General features: G+C 34.1%; 1 long non-coding RNA gene across 1 annotated transcript; it reads left to right on the forward strand.

Annotated features, from left to right (window-relative positions):
• Positions 1-285: 285 nt before the first annotated feature.
• On the forward strand, positions 286-1,675 carry LOC142230216 (uncharacterized). Its single transcript, XR_012720605.1, has 2 exons — positions 286-371; positions 431-1,675. It is a non-coding gene; the product is annotated as an uncharacterized LOC142230216 (long non-coding RNA).
• Positions 1,676-8,025: the final 6,350 nt, after the last annotated feature.

An 8,025-nucleotide genomic window follows, 5' to 3' on the forward strand; every position in this document is an offset into this window, starting at 1 on the left:
GGAGAAACTTTGTCAAATATATTACAGCCTCAATTGCATACAGGATGCTGATAATGTCGGAGAATTCCTAATTTATTCCGATATTCATACGCTGGTAGAAAAAAGGCGGTATGTGGTCATTACCGTTTGGTATTAATAAATTGATTCACGTTATCTTTTAATTTTGGTACCACTTTGTATCAAATAATTTACATCCGGTATTATTGTGGTATTGACTATCACAACGCCGTAACACATGATATGTAGACGTTGCGACCAATTGTAATTGGTCGCCTTGGTAGTTTAGTTTTTTTCATGTGGCTTGTAAATAACAATAGTTTGGGATAAGATGACGAAAATTAAATGAATTCAGTGAATAATGCGAAGTATAGGTAAGTATAATATTGTTTAGCATTATTTATGTTTTCTAATTCGATCATCCTATAATTAGATGCGCAACTGACATACAAAAACCTTCCAAATACAACAACAGACGACTTGAGGGATGCAGTGCCTGAATTGCGACATGGAGCAGAATTGGGAGAAAAAATTTGCATAGAGAAATGACTTGAGGGATGCTGTGCCTGAATTGCGACATGGATCTGAATTGGGAGAAATGATTAGGTTTTTGTATGTATGTTATGTATTAAATGAAGTACGTAACAAAGACAATTTACGTGTGTTTTATTAAACTAAATATTATTAAACCAATCCCATTTTGGTATTATTTGGTAATACCGCACTGTTTATACATCAATACCTTTATGGTATAAATAATAGTACCGCTTAGGTATTATTTTCAATATCATATTGGTACTTTCATAATACCGAATGGTAGTTTCATGCTTGTACCGCCTGTACCATTCGGTATTGATATTGTACCATACGGGGTTGACTAACTATCACTAACGTACGGTTTCGATTTGAGCCCGTATGGTAATAATTTTTCTATGGGTGTAATTCATATTTTAATTATTTGCGTAATATGTAAAAATAATAAATGATAAATTTGACTCGGGAAATGATTTACATTATCTAAGTTTGGTGCTAAATAAAATACATTAGTCTTGAAGGGTTTCTATTAAAAATAAATGAAAAAATCAACTCGTTTACTTTAATTGTGCAGTTTTCTTTTCTATAGGTGGGTATTAAGTTCGAGTTTAGCCGCTAAAATCGCCATTTTTTCACGATTACCTTTCTTTAATAATCTATTTTAAGGAATACAAACCTAGTGAAAATTTGCTTTGGGCTATTCCCCATCAAGTTATAATGAAATACGCAACAAATATTATACATATTTTACGCCTTTTTTTACTGATTTAGTTTTCACTTTAGCGGCTAAACTCGAACTTAGTACTCACCTTATGATGTAAATGTGATGACCAATATATATGACTATATATACAGATCTTTGTCAATTTAGTATAAATAGCGCATTTTTATATCAATAGATTTGTGTTCGTTCAGCTCAGGACTCCTTGATATAGAACATGAGTTTCTCAAAGAGTGGAAGCTGGAGTAAATACTTGAACAATATTGTTACGAATGTGATATTTCTAGATATAAGTTTATTTAAATTAGTTTCCGTTAATTTAAATTTCAAATTGTAACGATAAAATTACGTCATAACTTGTTAGAGTCATTTCTTTATTTTCTAGTACTTTCCTAAACATCTTTTGTTTTCTTAGTTTTCCAATCGTTCATTGTAAAAGTAACACCTTTTGTTTTACTGTTATAATTATCGGTAATATGACCATAATCCCTTATGCCTGCACGACATCTACCAGATGGTGAATGCACTAGCCAAGATGAAAATAAGCTTAAAAGTATTATTATTATTCTTTATTTGCTTTCCCATGCACAGGACCACGAAGGTCTCATATTCCAGCATGGGAAGTTTAAGATCATAATGTACAATTAAATATTATATAAATACAATGTAAAGTTAACTTAAATTATTTAATCAAAAGAAAATCTATAAGCAAAATAACATTAATATATTAAATTGAAGGAAGTTTAGAATTTGAACAATATATAAATCACAGACTGAAAAATATTAAGATTTAAATTTGAAAATAGTAAAACGATTAAAAAAATAAAAAAATAATAAAATAAAATTTATAATAACAGGTAAAGGGAAAAAATATTAAAATTTAAATTTGAAAATAAAAGCAAAAAGAAGAAAAAGTAAAATAAATTTTTAATAACAAATAACGGAAAGGTATAAATAAAGGTACATATTGCATAAATACAAAATCAACATTATTTTAAGATTTTAAAATTGGAAAGCAAACAATATAGAAAACAAAAAGAGAGAATCAAATTTAATTATTACTCAAAAACGAGATAACATTATTCTTAAAATCAACTGCGTTATTTATACATTGAATATTATGACTAAGCGAGTTCCACAGATGGATGGAGTTAATAAAAAATTGCCACTCTGAGACCAAACAACTATGACGAAGTAAAATTAATCTTTTTCCCCTATTAAATCTTGAGAAACGCAAGCGTTGAAATAAATGCACAGGGTGACCACTATAAATAATCCTATGCAGGAAAATAAGGACTCTTAACTTAAGAAGATTGTGAAAAGTCATATTATATAAACATTATTTAATTATTTTTTTTAATTTCTGCCTGAAAATGCTTTCTCAAATAACCGAGTTAAAAATTTGTAAAGTTTGCCAATTTTTGGTATGATTTACCAATAACATTATTGTGACAATTTTAGCAGTTCATCTCTGTATCCCTTGCCGAAAAAACTTCTAAAGTCGTATTTCATACTAGTAAATTAGGTAAATTGTATGCTTTTATAGTATAATTTTTGACAAGTTTTTCGTTGTGTGTGCCGAACATATCCCATATATTGTGCACATTATAAGTTAAGTCCGAAGACATATACTGCTGCATGTTTATGGGATCGATAACACATTTACCGATTATTTAGTCATCGCCGACAAGTCGTATCGATCCGACACATTGTAAGATTCTTTACAAACACCGACATTCCGTCCGGAATAACTGATAGTCTGTAAAGCGCATTAGAGAAGTCACTAAATTTAAATCTGTTTGCAGAAAACTAAAATCTTTGGATGCTACATTCATTCAAACATTAACAGCCTGTTTCTGTATGTCGAACGAGCGACTGAACCAATCGACTGAAATGGAAACAAACAGCTGAATTTATAACTAAACATCAGCTGTTTCTATGCATTTTAGTCGATCGATAGTTCGACATACAGAAACAGGCTGTAAGAAGCTGACCAATGAAAAATGAGTGGCTTATCGACAAGAAAACGTTTCCAGAAACATTACAAGTGCAACCAATTAAAATTGTTAAAAACAACAAATTGTTGAAATTAACAACTACTGGATGAAAATGTGCTTCACATCGTCAGTTTAATTCATATGCTATTATCAGTTTAAAATGGATATTTTGTGAATTCCTTCTGCTGGAAATCAATTCTAACACGCGGTCCAGTACGTTCCTAATTTCAAATTGCCCGCAAATTTTAATGTTGTTTTATGACACCAAAAGGAAGGAAATCGAATTATTAATGCAAAAGTGTTTACTAATAATGTTTAAGATATTTAAAGTTTTGTTGTTTGTTTGTTTTTTTTTTTGTTCTTATTTGTTGATATGTTTAATAAGATTATTATTTATCAATTGGTATTGTAGTGTATTATGTAGTGTAGTCTATTATTATATATTTTATTTTGATGAAAATGAATAAATTATACAAAATTCATAGAATTTTGGCTTTGACTTTCAATTTGAAGTGGGGATATCATTCATACAAATTTAGGTTGAAAAGTATTTGCAACGATGTTAATTTTGAATTTGACTCGCATCGAAAATTGTTTGACAAATTATTGAGTAGCGATGCATTTCAATTTGAGGATAACACTTGAGATATTATTGCTAATGTGTTGAATTTCACTGTTGAGGGTAATGTCTGTTTTTTGTTGAGAACGCGATTTTCTCAACAATTTCTCAACGTGAATATTACCCTAATCATTTGAAAAAATGTTTGAAAAATTGTTGAAATTTAGCATTTTTCAAACGTTTGAGTTTATTGGGCTAAGTGAGCCTGATACATCGGGCTGCCACCTAACCTAACCTAACCTAACCTAGACAAATTGGGTTTGCCACGTGTAGGAGGACGCCTAAAGAATGCATGTAGCTATGAAGAAAGGTATCCTATTAATTATCGCTGATAAATCACATTTTGCGCAACTACTGATACGATATACTCAACCCATCGAACATTTGCCGTCCTGCATTTTGTGTAAGGCGTAAGCGAATTTTGGGGGCATATAGCTTTAGTCTGCTAATGTTGTTGGAACAATCTGGTTGGTTCTCTTCTTGTAAAAATGCATCCGCTCACCTATGACGCCACAAATATCAACGTTTCAACCTTCGAGCTAGCAAGTTTTGAGAGGCCAATCACTTACGTGGGCATTTACTACTTCGGTACATAATGCGCTTTACAGATTATCAGTTATTACGGACGACAGTGCTCGTGTCGAACATATCCTATATATTGTGCACATTATAAGATAAGTCCGAAGGCACAATCGATACTGCGACATGTTTATGGGATCGATAACACATTTACCGATTATTTAGTCATCGCCGACAAGTCGTATCGATCTGACACACTGTAAGATTCTTTACAAACACCGACATTCCGTCCGGAATAACTGATAGTCTGTAAAGCGCATAAAAGAAAAGAGATGGGGTGTACAATTCACGTGCCTCACCATTCGAGCTCTACATCTCAAAATTGCACTTAGCTTAGATAACAGTTAATGTATTATGTGCATACGCAATTTCATGGTTCGCAGAGGGATACCAAATGAAATTTATACCGACAACGGGACCAACTGTAAATCTGCATCGAAAGTTCTCGCTGTGGTGTTTTTCAGGCTGAAATATTAGCAATAAGAGAGGTGACGAATTGGCTGAGAAGTAATGTTCCAAAAAATGTTGGTTCCAAAAAAGATGGCTGAGCAGTACAATATTCACCTAATATGGGTGCCTGGCCATAGGAACATACCGGGTAACTGCGAAATGGATGAGTTAGCAAGGTTAGAAACTACCTTACATATTACAGGGGACTAGAATCTGTTGGTATGTCTTTGGCTACCTGCAAGCTCTTACTGCGTGAGAAGGCTGTCATGATGGCAAATGTTCGATGGGAGAATGCGAGGGTTGTAACGACACCATGCAAATATGGCCCCATTTAAACTTGAACCGCACACTAGATATGCTAGTGTTCTCAAGACGTCAGATATCACTTCTGATATCTGCTATAACGGGTCGCTGCCTGATAGGCGAATTTGCAAAAACTATTGGTGTGAAGTAAAGGGTGATTTGTTAAGAGCTTGATAACTTCTTTTTAAAAAAAAACGCATAAAATTTGCAAAATCTCATCGGTTCTTTATTTGAAACGTTAGATTGGTCCATGACATTTACTTTTTGAAGATAATTTCATTTAAATGTTGACCGCGGCTGCGTCTTAGGTGGTCCATTCGGAAAGTCCAATTTTGGGCAACTTTTTCGAGCATTTCGGCCGGAATAGCCCGAATTTCTTCGGAAATGTTGTCTTCCAAAGCTGGAATAGTTGCTGGCTTATTTCTGTAGACTTTAGACTTGACGTAGCCCCACAAAAAATAGTCTAAAGGCGTCAAATCGCATGATATTGGTGGCCAACTTACCGGTCCATTTCTTGAGATGAATTGTTCTCCGAAGTTTTCCCTCAAAATGGCCATAGAATCGCGAGCTGTGTGGCATGTAGCGCCATCTTGTTGAAACCACATGTCAACCAAGTTCAGTTCTTCCATTTTTGGCAACAAAAAGTTTGTTAGCATCGAACGATAGCGATCGCCATTCACCGTAACGTTGCGTCCAACAGCATCTTTGAAAAAATACGGTCCAATGATTCCACCAGCGTACAAACCACACCAAACAGTGCATTTTTCGGGATGCATGGGCAGTTCTTGAACGGCTTCTGGTTGCTCTTCACTCCAAATGCGGCAATTTTGCTTATTTACGTAGCCATTCAACCAGAAATGAGCCTCATCGCTGAACAAAATTTGTCGATAAAAAAGCGGATTTTCTGCCAACTTTTCTAGGGCCCATTCACTGAAAATTCGACGTTGTGGCTCGTTAGTAAGTCTATTCATGATGAAATGTCAAAGCATACTGAGCATCTTTCTCTTTGACACCATGTCTGAAATCCCACGTGATCTGTCAAATACTAATGCATGAAAATCCTAACCTCAAAAGAATCACCCTTTATAATGACTACTGTATGAGCTATCATGATCCGGAGGAAAAGGAATCAATTAAACACCTCTTGTGTGAGATGTTTAATGCTATAAACGTCAGTTTTTCAACTCGAAATAAACAAAGTACCACAAATTGAAAAAATTTTGCTAGTTTTTCGCACTTTTTGGTTTTGTATAGAGTTTCAACGCGAAAACCGAACAGAGTACCGGTCTTAAGGCGTAAGCGAATTTTAGGGGCATATAGCTTTAGATTACTGGCGGAACTGGAAAACGTTAACTTGAGCAGTCTGTTAATGTTTTTGGAACAATCTGGTTGGTTCAACAAAAGAAAATAATAATGAAGGTTCAGTGGTTAAAACTAGAGGTGCCCATATGTAATAGGTACTTTTAGTTAAATGTGGTATCACAATGGACTGAATAGTCTAAGTGAGCCTGAAACTTAATCGGGCTGCCACTTTAACCTAACCTTAATATAACCTACAAGTATTTAGGAGTAATACTAACACCACAGATGAAATTTTCGAAACATATGCAGACTCGAAATAACCATGCAAAAAGTGCTATAAAGTGCACATGGAATAACTTTTTGAGAAAGGACGATATTTCCCTTGGAAAATTTGTACACGGCTGCATGTAGATCAGTAAAGGCATACGGGGCTAATTTGGGGATATGGAAATTTCGAACAAGTAGACCAGCTTCAACACTTCTTCCTTAAACTAGTTCTACGATTACCAGAATGTACACCAAATTACGCTTTATACATCGAAACGGGAAAAGAAGAAAGCCATCTATACACTCTTCAACCTTGAGAGATTACATGGATTCTAAAGGCACGTGTGGACTTAATATATCTAAATTCACATAATCGCAATGCAGATGATCAATGTTCGCTTTGCAACCTTTCGGAGAGAGAGACACTTTACCATTTCTTAGCTGTTTGTCCAATTTTTAGAGGCCAGCGGACTCAATTCTTTTGTAAAACATACTTGTCCGAGCAAGAAATTGTACAAATCGTAATGGAAGAGGGGATCATGACTGGAGAAACTTTGTCAAATATATTACAGCCTCAATTGCATACAGGATGCTGATAATGTCGGAGAATTCCTAATTTATTCCGATATTCATACGCTGGTAGAAAAAAGGCGGTATGTGGTCATTACCGTTTGGTATTAATAAATTGATTCACGTTATCTTTTAATTTTGGTACCACTTTGTATCAAATAATTTACATCCGGTATTATTGTGGTATTGACTATCACAACGCCGTAACACATGATATGTAGACGTTGCGACCAATTGTAATTGGTCGCCTTGGTAGTTTAGTTTTTTTCATGTGGCTTGTAAATAACAATAGTTTGGGATAAGATGACGAAAATTAAATGAATTCAGTGAATAATGCGAAGTATAGGTAAGTATAATATTGTTTAGCATTATTTATGTTTTCTAATTCGATCATCCTATAATTAGATGCGCAACTGACATACAAAAACCTTCCAAATACAACAACAGACGACTTGAGGGATGCAGTGCCTGAATTGCGACATGTAGCAGAATTGGGAGAAAAAATTTGCATAGAGAAATGACTTGAGGGATGCTGTGCCTGAATTGCGACATGGATCTGAATTGGGAGAAATGATTAGGTTTTTGTATGTATGTTATGTATTAAATGAAGTACGTAACAAAGACAATTTACGTGTGTTTTATTAAACTAAATATTATTAAACCAATCCCATTTTGGTATTATTTGG

The sequence above is a fragment of the Haematobia irritans genome, chromosome 3 (assembly GCF_050003625.1).
Source record: "Haematobia irritans isolate KBUSLIRL chromosome 3, ASM5000362v1, whole genome shotgun sequence".
Taxonomy (NCBI): Eukaryota; Metazoa; Arthropoda; class Insecta; order Diptera; family Muscidae; genus Haematobia; species Haematobia irritans.